The sequence below is a fragment of the Kogia breviceps genome, chromosome 4, assembly GCF_026419965.1.
Source record: "Kogia breviceps isolate mKogBre1 chromosome 4, mKogBre1 haplotype 1, whole genome shotgun sequence".
NCBI lineage: Eukaryota > Metazoa > Chordata > Mammalia > Artiodactyla > Physeteridae > Kogia > Kogia breviceps.
The window spans coordinates 181,820,116-181,839,001 of NC_081313.1; the positions used below are offsets into that span (position 1 = coordinate 181,820,116).

The 18,886-nt window shown below is 42.1% G+C and overlaps 1 protein-coding gene and 1 long non-coding RNA gene across 8 annotated transcripts in view; one reads left to right on the top strand and one right to left on the bottom strand.

Moving 5' to 3' along the window:
* APC2 (APC regulator of WNT signaling pathway 2) overlaps positions 1 to 18,886 on the bottom strand; it is a 74,135-nt gene that overhangs the window by 35,218 nt on the left and 20,031 nt on the right. The window lies entirely within an intron of this gene.
* The window catches only part of LOC136794122 (uncharacterized), a 34,147-nt gene that overhangs the window by 15,132 nt on the left and 129 nt on the right, over positions 1 to 18,886 (top strand). For 3 of the 5 annotated variants that reach the window (XR_010840489.1, XR_010840490.1, XR_010840488.1), the window contains 9 exons: positions 2,538 to 2,729; positions 2,975 to 3,160; positions 7,195 to 7,386; positions 7,632 to 7,817; positions 12,537 to 12,728; positions 12,974 to 13,159; positions 14,765 to 14,885; positions 15,219 to 15,350; positions 18,441 to 18,561. This is a non-coding gene — a long non-coding RNA (uncharacterized lncRNA). Of the gene's footprint in view, positions 1 to 2,537; positions 2,730 to 2,974; positions 3,161 to 7,194; positions 7,387 to 7,631; positions 7,818 to 11,363; positions 11,528 to 11,817; positions 11,992 to 12,536; positions 12,729 to 12,973; positions 13,160 to 14,764; positions 14,886 to 15,218; positions 15,351 to 18,440; positions 18,562 to 18,886 lie in introns of those variants that run through there. The other 2 variants (XR_010840491.1, XR_010840487.1) reach the window with 2 other exon arrangements.

Consider the following 18,886-nt stretch of genomic DNA (forward strand, 5'->3'; position numbering starts at 1 on the left):
AACAAATAATTTTATTTATTTTAATAAAGAACATTTTTTATTTCTTTTTTTTCTTTTTTTTGTGGTACGCGGCCTCTCACTGCTCTGCCCTCTCCCGCTGCGGGGCACCGGCTCCGGACGTGTAGGCCCAGCGGCCATGGCTCACGGGCGCGGCATGTGGGATGTTTCCGGATCGGAGCACAAACCCGTATCCCCTGCATCGGCAGGCGGACTCTCAACCACTGCGCCACCAGGGAAGCTCACATGGTAAGATCTTTAGCACAAATATCTCCCATGCAACATTTGGGAATATACTAAAGATAGTATTTTTAAAAGAAAACAAAAATCTAAGTATTGTTTGTTAATTATTAGTAAATTAATGTTTTATTTTAGTTGATAAAGTATTTAGCACAAGCATTTCCCATGCAGTATTTAGGATATGCTTTTTAAAAGTTATGTGTTTTCATACATCTGAAGCATTATTTATTAGTAGTATTAACAAATAATTTTATTTATTTTAATAAAGAACACATTTTTTCTTTCTTTTTTGCGGTACGTGATCCTCACCGCTGTGGCCTCTCCTACGTTGCGGAGCACAGGCTCAGCGGCCACGGCTCACGGGCCCAGCCGCTCCATGACATGCGGGATCCGCCCAGACCGGGGCACGAAACCATGTCCCCTGCATCGGCAGGCTGACTCTCAACCACTGCGCCACCAGGGAAGCTCACGTGGTAAGATCTTTAGCACAAGTATCTCCCGTGCAACATTCGGGAATATACTGAAGATAGTATTTTTTAAAAGAAAACAAAAATCTAAGTATTGTTTGTTAATTATTAGCATTATTAGTAAATTAATGTTTTATTTTAATTGATAAAGTATTTAGCACAAGCATTTCCTATGCACTATTTTGGATATGCTTTTTATTTTTTTATTATTTATTTATTTATTTATTTATTTTTGCGATACGCGGGCCTCTCACTGTTGTGGCCTCCCGCGTTGCGGAGCACGGGCTCCGGACACGCAGGCTCAGTGGCCATGGCTCACGGGCCCAGCCGCTCCGCGGCATGTGGGACCTTCCCGGACCGGGGCACAAACCCGTGTGCCCTGCACTGACAGGTGGACTCTCAACCACTGCGCCACCAGGGGATCCCTGGGATATGCTTTTTATTTATTTTTTATTTTTTATTTTTTTATTTTTATTATTATTTTTTTTTTTTGCTGTATGCGGGCCTCTCACTGTTGTGGCCTCTCCCGTTGCGGAGCACAGGCTCCGGACGCGCAGGCCCAGCGGCCATGACTCACGGGCTTAGTTGCTCCGCGGCATGTGGGATCTTCCCGGACCAGGGCACGAACCCGTGTCTCCTGCATCGGCAGGCGGATTCTCAACCACTGCGCCACCAGGGGAGCCCTGGGATATGCTTTTTAAAAGTTATGTGTTTTCATACATCTAAAGCATTATTTATTAGTATTAACAAATAATTTTATTTATTTTAATAAAGTATCAAGTATCTCCCGTGCAACATTCGGGAATATACTAAAGATAGTATTTTTTAAAAGAAAACAAAAATCTAAGCATTGTTTGTTAATTATTAGCATTATTAGTAAATTAATGTTTTATTTTAATTGATAAAGTATTTAGCACAAGCATTTCCCATGCACTATTTAGGATATGCTTTTTATTTTTTTATTATTTTATTATTTATTTATTTATTTATTTATTTATTTATTTATTTATTTATTTTTGCGATACGCGGGCCTCTCACTGTTGTGGCCTCCCGCGTTGCGGAGCACGGGCTCCGGACACGCAGGCTCACTGGCCATGGCTCACGGGCCCAGCCGCTCCGCGGCATGTGGGACCTTCCCGGACCGGGGCACAAACCCGTGTGCCCTGCACTGACAGGCGGACTCTCAACCACTGCGCCACCAGGGGAGCCCTGGGATATGCTTTTTAAAAGTTATGTGTTTTCATACATCTAAAGCATTATTTATTAGTATTAACAAATAATTTTATTTATTTTAATAAAGTATCAAGTATCTCCTGTGCAACATTCGGGAATATACTAAAGATAGTATTTTTTAAAAGAAAACAAAAATCTAAGCATTGTTTGTTAATTATTAGCATTATTAGTAAATTAATGTTTTATTTTAATTGATAAAGTATTTAGCACAAGCATTTCCCATGCACTATTTAGGATATGCTTTTTATTTTTTTATTATTTATTTATTTATTTATTTTTTTATTTTTGCGGTACGCGGGCCTCTCACTGTTGTGGCCTCCCACATTGCGGAGCACGGGCTCCGGACACGCAGGCTCAGCGGCCATGGCTCATGGGCCCAGCCGCTCTGCGGCATGTGGGATCTTCCCGGACCGGGGCACAAACCCGTGTGCCCTGCACTGGCAGGCGGACTCTCAACCACTGCGCCACCAGGGGAGCCCTGGGATATGCTTTTTAAAAGTTATGTGTTTTCATACATCTGAAGCATTATTTATTAGTATTAAATAATTTTATTTATTTTAATAAGGAACATTTTTTATTTCTTTTTTTTTTTTTTTGCAGTACGCGGCCTCTCACTGCTGTGGGCTCTCCCGCCGCGGGGCACCAGCTCCGGACGTGTAGGCCCAGCGGCCATAGCTCACGGTCCCAGCCGCTCCGCGGCATGTCGGATCCTCCCGGACCCGGGGACGAACCCGCGTCCCCTGCATCGGCAGGCGGGCTCTCAACCACTGCGCCACCAGGGAAGCTCATATGGTAAGATCTTTAGCACAAGTATCTCCCGTGCAATATTCGGGAATATACTAAAGATAGTATTTTTAAAAGAAAAATCTAAATATTGTTTGTTAATTATTAGCATTATTAGTAAATTAATGTTTTATTTTAATTGATAAAGTATTTAGCACAAGCATTTCTCCTGCGTTATTTAGGATATGCTTTATATTTTTTTTAAATTTTTTAAATTTATTTTTTATTTATTTATTTAATTTTGCGGTACGCAGGCCTCTCAGTGTTGTGGCCTCCCGCGTTGCGGAGCACGGGCTCCGGACGCGCAGGATAAGCAACCATGGCTCACGGGCCCAGCCGCTCCATGACATGCGGGATCCTCCTGGACCGGGGCACGAACCCACGTCCCCTGCATCGGCAGGCTGACTCTCAACCACTGCGCCACCAGGGAAGCTCACGTGGTAAGATCTTTAGCACAAGTATCTCCCGTGCAACATTCGGGAATATACTGAAGATAGTATTTTTTAAAAGAAAACAAAAATCTAAGTATTGTTTGTTAATTGTTAGCATTATTAGTAAATTAATGTTTTATTTTAATTGATAAAGTATTTAGCACAAGCATTTCCCATGCACTATTTTGGATATGCTTTTTATTTTTTTATTATTTATTTATTTATTTATTTATTTTTGCGATACGCGGGCCTCTCACTGTTTTGGCCTCCCGCGTTGCGGAGCACGGGCTCCGGACACGCAGGCTCACTGGCCATGGCTCACGGGCCCAGCCGCTCCGCGGCATGTGGGACCTTCCCGGACCGGGGCACAAACCCGTGTGCCCTGCACTGACAGGCGGACTCTCAACCACTGCGCCACCAGGGGAGCCCTGGGATATGCTTTTTAAAAGTTATGTGTTTTCATACATCTAAAGCATTATTTATTAGTATTAACAAATAATTTTATTTATTTTAATAAAGTATCAAGTATCTCCCGTGCAACATTCGGGAATATACTAAAGATAGTATTTTTTAAAAGAAAACAAAAATCTAAGCATTGTTTGTTAATTATTAGCATTATTAGTAAATTAATGTTTTATTTTAATTGATAAAGTATTTAGCACAAGCATTTCCCATGCACTATTTAGGATATGCTTTTTATTTTTTTATTATTTATTTATTTATTTTTGCGGTACGCGGGCCTCTCACTGTTGTGGCCTCCCGCGTTGCGGAGCATGGGCTCCGGACACGCAGGCTCAGTGGCCATGGCTCACGGGCCCAGCCGCTCCGCGGCATGTGGGACCTTCCCGGACCGGGGCACAAACCCGTGTGCCCTGCACTGACAGGCGGACTCTCAACCACTGCGCCACCAGGGGAGCCCTGGGATATGCTTTTTAAAAGTTATGTGTTTTCATACATCTAAAGCATTATTTATGAGTATTAACAAATAATTTTATTTATTTTAATAAAGTATCAAGTATCTCCCGTGCAACATTCGGGAATATACTAAAGATAGTATTTTTTAAAAGAAAACAAAAATCTAAGCATTGTTTGTTAATTATTAGCATTATTAGTAAATTAATGTTTTATTTTAATTGATAAAGTATTTAGCACAAGCATTTCCCATGCACTATTTAGGATATGCTTTTTATTTTTTTATTATTTTGTTATTTGTTTATTTATTTATTTATTTATTTATTTATTTATTTTTGCGATACGCGGGCCTCTCACTGTTGTGGTCTCCCGCGTTGCGGAGCACGGGCTCTGGACACGCAGGCTCAGTGGCCATGGCTCACGGGCCCAGCCGCTCCGCGGCATGTGGGACCTTCCCGGACCGGGGCACAAACCCGTGTGCCCTGCACTGACAGGCGGACTCTCAACCACTGCGCCACCAGGGGAGCCCTGGGATATGCTTTTTAAAAGTTTTGTGTTTTCATACATCTAAAGCATTATTTATTAGTATTAACAAATAATTTTATTTATTTTAATAAAGAACATTTTTTATTTCTTTTTTTTCTTTTTTTTGTGGTACGCGGCCTCTCACTGCTCTGCCCTCTCCCGCTGCGGGGCACCGGCTCCGGACGTGTAGGCCCAGCGGCCATGGCTCACGGGCGCGGCATGTGGGATGTTTCCGGATCGGAGCACAAACCCGTATCCCCTGCATCGGCAGGCGGACTCTCAACCACTGCGCCACCAGGGAAGCTCACATGGTAAGATCTTTAGCACAAATATCTCCCATGCAACATTTGGGAATATACTAAAGATAGTATTTTTAAAAGAAAACAAAAATCTAAGTATTGTTTGTTAATTATTAGTAAATTAATGTTTTATTTTAGTTGATAAAGTATTTAGCACAAGCATTTCCCATGCAGTATTTAGGATATGCTTTTTAAAAGTTATGTGTTTTCATACATCTGAAGCATTATTTATTAGTAGTATTAACAAATAATTTTATTTATTTTAATAAAGAACACATTTTTTCTTTCTTTTTTGCGGTACGTGATCCTCACCGCTGTGGCCTCTCCTACGTTGCGGAGCACAGGCTCAGCGGCCACGGCTCACGGGCCCAGCCGCTCCATGACATGCGGGATCCGCCCAGACCGGGGCACGAAACCATGTCCCCTGCATCGGCAGGCTGACTCTCAACCACTGCGCCACCAGGGAAGCTCACGTGGTAAGATCTTTAGCACAAGTATCTCCCGTGCAACATTCGGGAATATACTGAAGATAGTATTTTTTAAAAGAAAACAAAAATCTAAGTATTGTTTGTTAATTATTAGCATTATTAGTAAATTAATGTTTTATTTTAATTGATAAAGTATTTAGCACAAGCATTTCCTATGCACTATTTTGGATATGCTTTTTATTTTTTTATTATTTATTTATTTATTTATTTATTTTTGCGATACGCGGGCCTCTCACTGTTTTGGCCTCCCGCGTTGCGGAGCACGGGCTCCGGACACGCAGGCTCAGTGGCCATGGCTCACGGGCCCAGCCGCTCCGCGGCATGTGGGACCTTCCCGGACCGGGGCACAAACCCGTGTGCCCTGCACTGACAGGTGGACTCTCAACCACTGCGCCACCAGGGGATCCCTGGGATATGCTTTTTATTTATTTTTTATTTTTTATTTTTTTATTTTTATTATTATTTTTTTTTTTTGCTGTATGCGGGCCTCTCACTGTTGTGGCCTCTCCCGTTGCGGAGCACAGGCTCCGGACGCGCAGGCCCAGCGGCCATGACTCACGGGCTTAGTTGCTCCGCGGCATGTGGGATCTTCCCGGACCAGGGCACGAACCCGTGTCTCCTGCATCGGCAGGCGGATTCTCAACCACTGCGCCACCAGGGGAGCCCTGGGATATGCTTTTTAAAAGTTATGTGTTTTCATACATCTAAAGCATTATTTATTAGTATTAACAAATAATTTTATTTATTTTAATAAAGTATCAAGTATCTCCCGTGCAACATTCGGGAATATACTAAAGATAGTATTTTTTAAAAGAAAACAAAAATCTAAGCATTGTTTGTTAATTATTAGCATTATTAGTAAATTAATGTTTTATTTTAATTGATAAAGTATTTAGCACAAGCATTTCCCATGCACTATTTAGGATATGCTTTTTATTTTTTTATTATTTTATTATTTATTTATTTATTTATTTATTTATTTATTTATTTATTTATTTATTTTTGCGATACGCGGGCCTCTCACTGTTGTGGCCTCCCGCGTTGCGGAGCACGGGCTCCGGACACGCAGGCTCACTGGCCATGGCTCACGGGCCCAGCCGCTCCGCGGCATGTGGGACCTTCCCGGACCGGGGCACAAACCCGTGTGCCCTGCACTGACAGGCGGACTCTCAACCACTGCGCCACCAGGGGAGCCCTGGGATATGCTTTTTAAAAGTTATGTGTTTTCATACATCTAAAGCATTATTTATTAGTATTAACAAATAATTTTATTTATTTTAATAAAGTATCAAGTATCTCCTGTGCAACATTCGGGAATATACTAAAGATAGTATTTTTTAAAAGAAAACAAAAATCTAAGCATTGTTTGTTAATTATTAGCATTATTAGTAAATTAATGTTTTATTTTAATTGATAAAGTATTTAGCACAAGCATTTCCCATGCACTATTTAGGATATGCTTTTTATTTTTTTATTATTTATTTATTTATTTATTTTTTTATTTTTGCGGTACGCGGGCCTCTCACTGTTGTGGCCTCCCACATTGCGGAGCACGGGCTCCGGACACGCAGGCTCAGCGGCCATGGCTCATGGGCCCAGCCGCTCTGCGGCATGTGGGATCTTCCCGGACCGGGGCACAAACCCGTGTGCCCTGCACTGGCAGGCGGACTCTCAACCACTGCGCCACCAGGGGAGCCCTGGGATATGCTTTTTAAAAGTTATGTGTTTTCATACATCTGAAGCATTATTTATTAGTATTAAATAATTTTATTTATTTTAATAAGGAACATTTTTTATTTCTTTTTTTTTTTTTTTGCAGTACGCGGCCTCTCACTGCTGTGGGCTCTCCCGCCGCGGGGCACCAGCTCCGGACGTGTAGGCCCAGCGGCCATAGCTCACGGTCCCAGCCGCTCCGCGGCATGTCGGATCCTCCCGGACCCGGGGACGAACCCGCGTCCCCTGCATCGGCAGGCGGGCTCTCAACCACTGCGCCACCAGGGAAGCTCATATGGTAAGATCTTTAGCACAAGTATCTCCCGTGCAATATTCGGGAATATACTAAAGATAGTATTTTTAAAAGAAAAATCTAAATATTGTTTGTTAATTATTAGCATTATTAGTAAATTAATGTTTTATTTTAATTGATAAAGTATTTAGCACAAGCATTTCTCCTGCGTTATTTAGGATATGCTTTATATTTTTTTTAAATTTTTTAAATTTATTTTTTATTTATTTATTTAATTTTGCGGTACGCAGGCCTCTCAGTGTTGTGGCCTCCCGCGTTGCGGAGCACGGGCTCCGGACGCGCAGGATAAGCAACCATGGCTCACGGGCCCAGCCGCTCCATGACATGCGGGATCCTCCTGGACCGGGGCACGAACCCACGTCCCCTGCATCGGCAGGCTGACTCTCAACCACTGCGCCACCAGGGAAGCTCACGTGGTAAGATCTTTAGCACAAGTATCTCCCGTGCAACATTCGGGAATATACTGAAGATAGTATTTTTTTAAAGAAAACAAAAATCTAAGTATTGTTTGTTAATTGTTAGCATTATTAGTAAATTAATGTTTTATTTTAATTGATAAAGTATTTAGCACAAGCATTTCCCATGCACTATTTTGGATATGCTTTTTATTTTTTTATTATTTATTTATTTATTTATTTATTTTTGCGATACGCGGGCCTCTCACTGTTTTGGCCTCCCGCGTTGCGGAGCACGGGCTCCGGACACGCAGGCTCACTGGCCATGGCTCACGGGCCCAGCCGCTCCGCGGCATGTGGGACCTTCCCGGACCGGGGCACAAACCCGTGTGCCCTGCACTGACAGGCGGACTCTCAACCACTGCGCCACCAGGGGAGCCCTGGGATATGCTTTTTAAAAGTTATGTGTTTTCATACATCTAAAGCATTATTTATTAGTATTAACAAATAATTTTATTTATTTTAATAAAGTATCAAGTATCTCCCGTGCAACATTCGGGAATATACTAAAGATAGTATTTTTTAAAAGAAAACAAAAATCTAAGCATTGTTTGTTAATTATTAGCATTATTAGTAAATTAATGTTTTATTTTAATTGATAAAGTATTTAGCACAAGCATTTCCCATGCACTATTTAGGATATGCTTTTTATTTTTTTATTATTTATTTATTTATTTTTGCGGTACGCGGGCCTCTCACTGTTGTGGCCTCCCGCGTTGCGGAGCATGGGCTCCGGACACGCAGGCTCAGTGGCCATGGCTCACGGGCCCAGCCGCTCCGCGGCATGTGGGACCTTCCCGGACCGGGGCACAAACCCGTGTGCCCTGCACTGACAGGCGGACTCTCAACCACTGCGCCACCAGGGGAGCCCTGGGATATGCTTTTTAAAAGTTATGTGTTTTCATACATCTAAAGCATTATTTATGAGTATTAACAAATAATTTTATTTATTTTAATAAAGTATCAAGTATCTCCCGTGCAACATTCGGGAATATACTAAAGATAGTATTTTTTAAAAGAAAACAAAAATCTAAGCATTGTTTGTTAATTATTAGCATTATTAGTAAATTAATGTTTTATTTTAATTGATAAAGTATTTAGCACAAGCATTTCCCATGCACTATTTAGGATATGCTTTTTATTTTTTTATTATTTTGTTATTTGTTTATTTATTTATTTATTTATTTATTTATTTATTTTTGCGATACGCGGGCCTCTCACTGTTGTGGTCTCCCGCGTTGCGGAGCACGGGCTCTGGACACGCAGGCTCAGTGGCCATGGCTCACGGGCCCAGCCGCTCCGCGGCATGTGGGACCTTCCCGGACCGGGGCACAAACCCGTGTGCCCTGCACTGACAGGCGGACTCTCAACCACTGCGCCACCAGGGGAGCCCTGGGATATGCTTTTTAAAAGTTTTGTGTTTTCATACATCTAAAGCATTATTTATTAGTATTAACAAATAATTTTATTTATTTTAATAAAGAACATTTTTTATTTCTTTTTTTTCTTTTTTTTGTGGTACGCGGCCTCTCACTGCTCTGCCCTCTCCCGCTGCGGGGCACCGGCTCCGGACGTGTAGGCCCAGCGGCCATGGCTCACGGGCGCGGCATGTGGGATGTTTCCGGATCGGAGCACAAACCCGTATCCCCTGCATCGGCAGGCGGACTCTCAACCACTGCGCCACCAGGGAAGCTCACATGGTAAGATCTTTAGCACAAATATCTCCCATGCAACATTTGGGAATATACTAAAGATAGTATTTTTAAAAGAAAACAAAAATCTAAGTATTGTTTGTTAATTATTAGTAAATTAATGTTTTATTTTAGTTGATAAAGTATTTAGCACAAGCATTTCCCATGCAGTATTTAGGATATGCTTTTTAAAAGTTATGTGTTTTCATACATCTGAAGCATTATTTATTAGTAGTATTAACAAATAATTTTATTTATTTTAATAAAGAACACATTTTTTCTTTCTTTTTTGCGGTACGTGATCCTCACCGCTGTGGCCTCTCCTACGTTGCGGAGCACAGGCTCAGCGGCCACGGCTCACGGGCCCAGCCGCTCCATGACATGCGGGATCCGCCCAGACCGGGGCACGAAACCATGTCCCCTGCATCGGCAGGCTGACTCTCAACCACTGCGCCACCAGGGAAGCTCACGTGGTAAGATCTTTAGCACAAGTATCTCCCGTGCAACATTCGGGAATATACTGAAGATAGTATTTTTTAAAAGAAAACAAAAATCTAAGTATTGTTTGTTAATTATTAGCATTATTAGTAAATTAATGTTTTATTTTAATTGATAAAGTATTTAGCACAAGCATTTCCTATGCACTATTTTGGATATGCTTTTTATTTTTTTATTATTTATTTATTTATTTATTTATTTTTGCGATACGCGGGCCTCTCACTGTTTTGGCCTCCCGCGTTGCGGAGCACGGGCTCCGGACACGCAGGCTCAGTGGCCATGGCTCACGGGCCCAGCCGCTCCGCGGCATGTGGGACCTTCCCGGACCGGGGCACAAACCCGTGTGCCCTGCACTGACAGGTGGACTCTCAACCACTGCGCCACCAGGGGATCCCTGGGATATGCTTTTTATTTTTTTTTTATTTTTTATTTTTTTATTTTTATTATTATTATTTTTTTTTGCTGTATGCGGGCCTCTCACTGTTGTGGCCTCTCCCGTTGCGGAGCACAGGCTCCGGACGCGCAGGCCCAGCGGCCATGACTCACGGGCTTAGTTGCTCCGCGGCATGTGGGATCTTCCCGGACCAGGGCACGAACCCGTGTCTCCTGCATCGGCAGGCGGATTCTCAACCACTGCGCCACCAGGGGAGCCCTGGGATATGCTTTTTAAAAGTTATGTGTTTTCATACATCTAAAGCATTATTTATTAGTATTAACAAATAATTTTATTTATTTTAATAAAGTATCAAGTATCTCCCGTGCAACATTCGGGAATATACTAAAGATAGTATTTTTTAAAAGAAAACAAAAATCTAAGCATTGTTTGTTAATTATTAGCATTATTAGTAAATTAATGTTTTATTTTAATTGATAAAGTATTTAGCACAAGCATTTCCCATGCACTATTTAGGATATGCTTTTTATTTTTTTATTATTTTATTATTTATTTATTTATTTATTTATTTATTTATTTATTTATTTTTGCGATACGCGGGCCTCTCACTGTTGTGGCCTCCCGCGTTGCGGAGCACGGGCTCCGGACACGCAGGCTCAGTGGCCATGGCTCACGGGCCCAGCCGCTCCGCGGCATGTGTGACCTTCCCGGACCGGGGCACAAACCCGTGTGCCCTGCACTGACAGGCGGACTCTCAACCACTGCGCCACCAGGGGAGCCCTGGGATATGCTTTTTAAAAGTTTTGTGTTTTCATACATCTAAAGCATTATTTATTAGTATTAACAAATAATTTTATTTATTTTAATAAAGAACATTTTTTATTTCTTTTTTTTCTTTTTTTTGCGGTACGCGGCCTCTCACTGCTCTGCCCTCTCCCGCTGCGGGGCACCGGCTCCGGACGTGTAGGCCCAGCGGCCATGGCTCACGGGCGCGGCATGTGGGATGTTTCCGGATCGGAGCACAAACCCGTATCCCCTGCATCGGCAGGTGGACTCTCAACCACTGCGCCACCAGGGAAGCTCACATGGTAAGATCTTTAGCAGAAATATCTCCCATGCAACATTTGGGAATATACTAAAGATAGTATTTTTAAAAGAAAACAAAAATCTAAGTATTGTTTGTTAATTATTACTAAATTAATGTTTTATTTTAGTTGATAAAGTATTTAGCACAAGCATTTCCCATGCAGTATTTAGGATATGCTTTTTAAAAGTTATGTGTTTTCATACATCTGAAGCATTATTTATTAGTAGTATTAACAAATAATTTTATTTATTTTAATAAAGAACACATTTTTTCTTTCTTTTTTGTGGTACGTGATCCTCACCGCTGTGGCCTCTCCTACGTTGCGGAGCACAGGCTCAGCGGCCACGGCTCACGGGCCCAGCCGCTCCATGACATGCGGGATCCGCCCAGACCGGGGCACGAACCCACGTCCCCTGCATCGACAGGCCGACTCTCAACCACTGTGCCACCAGGGAAGCTCACATGGTAAGATCTTTAGCACAAGTATCTCCCATGCAACATTCGGGAATATACTAAAGATAGTATTTTTTAAAAGAAAACAAAAATCTAAGTATTGTTTGTTAATTATTAGCATTATTAGTAAATTAATGTTTTATTTTAATTGATAAAGTATTTAGCACAAGCATTTCCCATGCACTATTTAGGATATGCTTTTTATTTTTTTATTATTTATTTATTTTTTTTTTTTTTTATTTTTGCGGTACGCGGGCCTCTCACTGTTGTGGCCTCCCACATTGCGGAGCACGGGCTCCGGACACGCAGGCTCAGCGGCCATGGCTCATGGGCCCAGCCGCTCTGCGGCATGTGGGATCTTCCCGGACCGGGGCACAAACCCGTGTGCCCTGCACTGGCAGGCGGACTCTCAACCACTGCGCCACCAGGGGAGCCCTGGGATATGCTTTTTAAAAGTTATGTGTTTTCATACATCTGAAGCATTATTTATTAGTATTAAATAATTTTATTTATTTTAATAAGGAACATTTTTTATTTCTTTTTTTTTTTTTTTGCAGTACGCGGCCTCTCACTGCTGTGGGCTCTCCCGCCGCGGGGCACCAGCTCCGGACGTGTAGGCCCAGCGGCCATAGCTCACGGTCCCAGCCGCTCCGCGGCATGTGGGATCCTCCCGGACCCGGGGACGAACCCGCGTCCCCTGCATCGGCAGGCGGGCTCTCAACCACTGCGCCACCAGGGAAGCTCATATGGTAAGATCTTTAGCACAAGTATCTCCCGTGCAATATTCAGGAATATACTAAAGATAGTATTTTTAAAAGAAAAATCTAAATATTGTTTGTTAATTATTAGCATTATTAGTAAATTAATGTTTTATTTTAATTGATAAAGTATTTAGCACAAGCATTTCTCCTGCGTTATTTAGGATATGCTTTTTATTTTTTTTAAATTTTTTAAATTTATTTTTTATTTATTTATTTAATTTTGCGGTACGCAGGCCTCTCAGTGTTGTGGCCTCCCGCGTTGCGGAGCACGGGCTCCGGACGCGCAGGATAAGCAGCCATGGCTCACGGGCCCAGCCGCTCCATGACATGCGGGATCCTCCTGGACCGGGGCACGAACCCACGTCCCCTGCATCGGCAGGCTGACTCTCAACCACTGCGCCACCAGGGAAGCTCACGTGGTAAGATCTTTAGCACAAGTATCTCCCGTGCAACATTCGGGAATATACTGAAGATAGTATTTTTTAAAAGAAAACAAAAATCTAAGTATTGTTTGTTAATTGTTAGCATTATTAGTAAATTAATGTTTTATTTTAATTGATAAAGTATTTAGCACAAGCATTTCCCATGCACTATTTAGGATATGCTTTTTATTTTTTTATTATTTATTTATTTATTTTTGCGGTACGCGGGCCTCTCACTGTTGTGGCCTCCCGCGTTGCGGAGCACGGGCTCCGGACACGCAGGCTCAGTGGCCATGGCTCACGGGCCCAGCCGCTCCGCGGCATGTGAGACCATCCCGGACCGGGGCACAAACCCGTGTGCCCTGCACTGACAGGCGGACTCTCAACCACTGCGCCACCAGGGGAGCCCTGGGATATGCTTTTTAAAAGTTATGTGTTTTCATACATCTAAAGCATTATTTATTAGTATTAACAAATAATTTTATTTATTTTAATAAAGTATCAAGTATCTCCCGTGCAACATTCGGGAATATACTAAAGATAGTATTTTTTAAAAGAAAACAAAAATCTAAGCATTGTTTGTTAATTATTAGCATTATTAGTAAATTAATGTTTTGTTTTAATTGATAAAGTATTTAGCACAAGCATTTCCCATGCACTATTTAGGATATGCTTTTTATTTTTTTATTATTTTATTATTTATTTATTTATTTATTTATTTATTTATTTTTGCGATACGCGGGCCTCTCACTGTTGTGGTCTCCCGCGTTGCGGAGCACGGGCTCCGGACACGCAGGCTCAGTGGCCATGGCTCACGGGCCCAGCCGCTCCGCGGCATGTGGTACCTTCCCGGACCGGGGCACAAACCCGTGTGCCCTGCACTGACAGGCGGACTCTCAACCACTGCGCCACCAGGGGAGCCCTGGGATATGCTGTTTAAAAGTTATGTGTTTTCATACATCTAAAGCATTATTTATTAGTATTAACAAATAATTTTATTTATTTTAATAAAGTATCAAGTATCTCCCGTGCAACATTCGGGAATATACTAAAGATAGTATTTTTTAAAAGAAAACAAAAATCTAAGCATTGTTTGTTAATTATTAGCATTATTAGTAAATTAATGTTTTATTTTAATTGATAAAGTATTTAGCACAAGCATTTCCCATGCACTATTTAGGATATGCTTTTTATTTTTTTATTATTTATTTATTTATTTTTGCGGTACGTGGGCCTCTCACTGTTGTGGCCTCCCGCGTTGCGGAGCATGGGCTCCGGACACGCAGGCTCAGTGGCCATGGCTCACGGGCCCAGCCGCTCCGCGGCATGTGGGACCTTCCCGGACCGGGGCACAAACCCGTGTGCCCTGCACTGACAGGTGGACTCTCAACCACTGCGCCACCAGGGTAGCCCTGGGATATGCTTTTTAAAAGTTATGTGTTTTCATACATCTAAAGCATTATTTATGAGTATTAACAAATAATTTTATTTATTTTAATAAAGAACATTTTTTATTTCTTTTTTTTTTTTTTTTTTTTGCAGTACGCGGCCTCTCACTGCTCTGCCCTCTCCCGCTGCGGGGCAACGGCTCCGGACGTGTAGGCCCAGCGGCCATGGCTCACGGGCGCGGCATGTGGGATGTTCCCGGATCGGAGCACAAACCCGTATCCCCTGCATCGGCAGGCGGACTCTCAACCACTGCGCCACCAGGGAAGCTCACATGGTAAGATCTTTAGCACAAATATCTCCCATGCAACATTTGGGAATATACTAAAGATAGTATTTTTTAAAAGAAAACAAAAAGCTACGTATTGTTTGTTAATTATTACTAAATTAATGTTTTATTTTAATTGATAAAGTATTTAGCACAAGCATTTCCCATGCAGTATTTAGGATATGCTTTTTAAAAGTTATGTGTTTTCATACATCTGAAGCATTATTTATTAGTAGTATTAACAAATAATTTTATTTATTTTAATAAAGAACACATTTTTTCTTTCTTTTTTGCGGTACGTGATCCTCACCGCTGTGGCCTCTCCTACGTTGCGGAGCACAGGCTCAGCGGCCACGGCTCACGGGCCCAGCCGCTCCATGACATGCGGGATCCGCCCAGACCGGGGCACGAACCCACGTCCCCTGCATCGACAGGCCGACTCTCAACCACTGCGCCACCAGGGAAGCTCACATGGTAAGATCTTTAGCACAAGTATCTCCCATGCAACATTCGGGAATATACTAAAGATAGTATTTTTTAAAAGAAAACAAAAATCTAAGTATTGTTTGTTAATTGTTAGCATTATTAGTAAATTAATGTTTTATTTTAATTGATAAAGTATTTAGCACAAGCATTTCCTATGCACTATTTTGGATATGCTTTTTATTTTTTTATTATTTATTTATTTATTTATTTATTTTTGCGATACGCGGGCCTCTCACTGTTTTGGCCTCCCGCGTTGCGGAGCACGGGCTCCGGACACGCAGGCTCAGTGGCCATGGCTCACGGGCCCAGCCGCTCCGCGGCATGTGGGACCTTCCCGGACCGGGGCACAAACCCGTGTGCCCTGCACTGACAGGTGGACTCTCAACCACTGCGCCACCAGGGGAGCCCTCGGATATGCTTTTTATTTTTTTTTATTTTTATTTTTTTTTATTTTTATTATTTATTTTTTTTTTTTTGCTGTATGCGGGCCTCTCACTGTTGTGGCCTCTCCCGTTGCGGAGCACAGGCTCCGGACGCGCAGGCCCAGCGGCCATGACTCACGGGCTTAGTTGCTCCGCGGCATGTGGGATCTTCCCGGACCAGGGCACGAACCCGTGTCTCCTTCATCGGCAGGCGGATTCTCAACCACTGCGCCACCAGGGAAGCCCGAGGGATATGCTTTTTAAAACTTATGTGTTTTCATACATCTAAAGCATTATTTATTAGTATTAACAAATAATTTTATTTATTTTAATAAAGTATCAAGTATCTCCCGTGCAACATTCGGGAATATACTAAAGATAGTATTTTTTAAAAGAAAACAAAAATCTAAGCATTGTTTGTTAATTATTAGCATTATTAGTAAAGTAATGTTTTATTTTAATTGATAAAGTATTTAGCACAAGCATTTCCCATGCACTATTTAGGATATGCTTTTTAGTTTTTTATTATTTATATATTTATTTTTGCGGTACGCGGGCCTCTCACTGTTGTGGCCTCCCGCGTTGCGGAGCACGGGCTCCGGACACGCAGGCTCAGTGGCCATGGCTCACGGGCCCAGCCGCTCCGCGGCATGTGGGACCTTCCCGGACCGGGGCACAAACCCGTGTGCCCTGCACTGACAGGTGGACTCTCAACCACTGCGCCACCAGGGGAGCCCTGGGATATGCTTTTTAAAAGTTATGTGTTTTCATACATCTAAAGCATTATTTATTAGTATTAACAAATAATTTTATTTATTTTAATAAAGTATCAAGTATCTCCCGTGCAACATTCGGGAATATACTAAAGATAGTATTTTTTAAAAGAAAACAAAAATCTAAGCATTGTTTGTTAATTATTAGCATTATTAGTAAATTAATGTTTTATTTTAATTGATAAAGTATTTAGCACAAGCATTTCCCGTGCACTATTTAGGATATGCTTTTTATTTTTTTTTTATTTATTTATTTATTTTTGCGGTACGTGGGCCTCTCACTGTTGTGGCCTCCCGCGTTGCGGAGCATGGGCTCCGGACACGCAGGCTCAGTGGCCATGGCTCACGGGCCCAGCCGCTCCGCGGCATGTGGGACCTTCCCGGACCGGGGCACAAACCCGTGTGCCCTGCACTGACAGGTGGACTCTCAACCACTGCGCCACCAGGGGAGCCCTCGGATATGCTTTTTATTTTTTTTTATTTTTATTTTTTTTTATTTTTATTATTTATTTTTTTTTTTTTGCTGTATGCGGGCCTCTCACTGTTGTGGCCTCTCCCGTTGCGGAGCACAGGCTCCGGACGCGCAGGCCCAGCGGCCATGACTCACGGGCTTAGTTGCTCCGCGGCATGTGGGATCTTCCCGGACCAGGGCACGAACCCGTGTCTCCTTCATCGGCAGGCGGATTCTCAACCACTGCGCCACCAGGGAAGCCCGAGGGATATGCTTTTTAAAACTTATGTGTTTTCATACATCTAAAGCATTATTTATTAGTATTAACAAATAATTTTATTTATTTTAATAAAGTATCAAGTATCTCCCGTGCAACATTCGGGAATATACTAAAGATAGTATTTTTTAAAAGAAAACAAAAATCTAAGCATTGTTTGTTAATTATTAGCATTATTAGTAAAGTAATGTTTTATTTTAATTGATAAAGTATTTAGCACAAGCATTTCCCATGCACTATTTAGGATATGCTTTTTAGTTTTTTATTATTTATATATTTATTTTTGCGGTACGCGGGCCTCTCACTGTTGTGGCCTCCCGCGTTGCGGAGCACGGGCTCCGGACACGCAGGCTCAGTGGCCATGGCTCACGGGCCCAGCCGCTCCGCGGCATGTGGGACCTTCCCGGACCGGGGCACAAACCCGTGTGCCCTGCACTGACAGGCGGACTCTCAACCACTGCACCACCAGGGGAGCCCTGGGATATGCTTTTTAAAAGTTATGTGTTTTCATACATCTAAAGCATTATTTATTAGTATTAACAAATAATTTTATTTATTTTAATAAAGTATCAAGTATCTCCCGTGCAACATTCGGGAATATACTAAAGATAGTATTTTTTAAAAGAAAACAAAAATCTAAGCATTGTTTGTTAATTATTAGCATTATTAGTAAATTAATGTTTTATTTTAATTGATAAAGTATTTAGCACAAGCATTTCCCATGCACTATTTAGGATATGCTTTTTATTTTTTTATTATTTATTTATTTATTTTTGCGGTACGTGGGCCTCTCACTGTTGTGGCCTCCCGCGTTGCGGAGCATGGGCTCCGGACACGCAGGCTCAGTGGCCATGGCTCACGGGCCCAGCCGCTCCGCGGCATGTGGGACCTTCCCGGACCGGGGCACAAACCCGTGTGCCCTGCACTGACAGGTGGACTCTCAACCACTGCGCCACCAGGGGAGCCCTGGGATATGCTTTTTAAAGTTATGTGTTTTCATACATCTAAAGCATTATTTATTAGTATTAACAAATAATTTTATTTATTTTAATAAAGAACATTTTTTATTTCTTTTTTTTTTTTTTTTTTTTGCAGTACGCGGCCTTTCACTGCTCTGCCCTCTCCCGCTGCGGGGCAACGGCTCCGGACGTGTAGGCCCAGCGGCCATGGCTCACGGGCGCGGCATGTGGGATGTTCCCGGATCGGAGCACAAACCCGTATCCCCTGCATCGGCAGGCGGACTCTCAACCACTGCGCCACCAGGGAAGCTCACATGGTAAGATCTTTAGCACAAATATCTCCCATGCAACATTTGGGAATATACTAAAGATAGTATTTTTAAAAGAAAACAAAAATCTACGTATTGTTTGTTAATTATTACTAAATTAATGTTTTATTTTAATTGATAAAGTATTTAGCACAAGCATTTCCCATGCAGTATTTAGGATATGCTTTTTAAAAGTTATGTGTTTTCATACATCTGAAGCATTATTTATTAGTAGTATTAACAAATAATTTTATTTATTTTAATAAAGAACACATTTTTCTTTCTTTTTTGCGGTACGTGACCCTCACCGCTGTGGCCTCTCCTACGTTGCGGA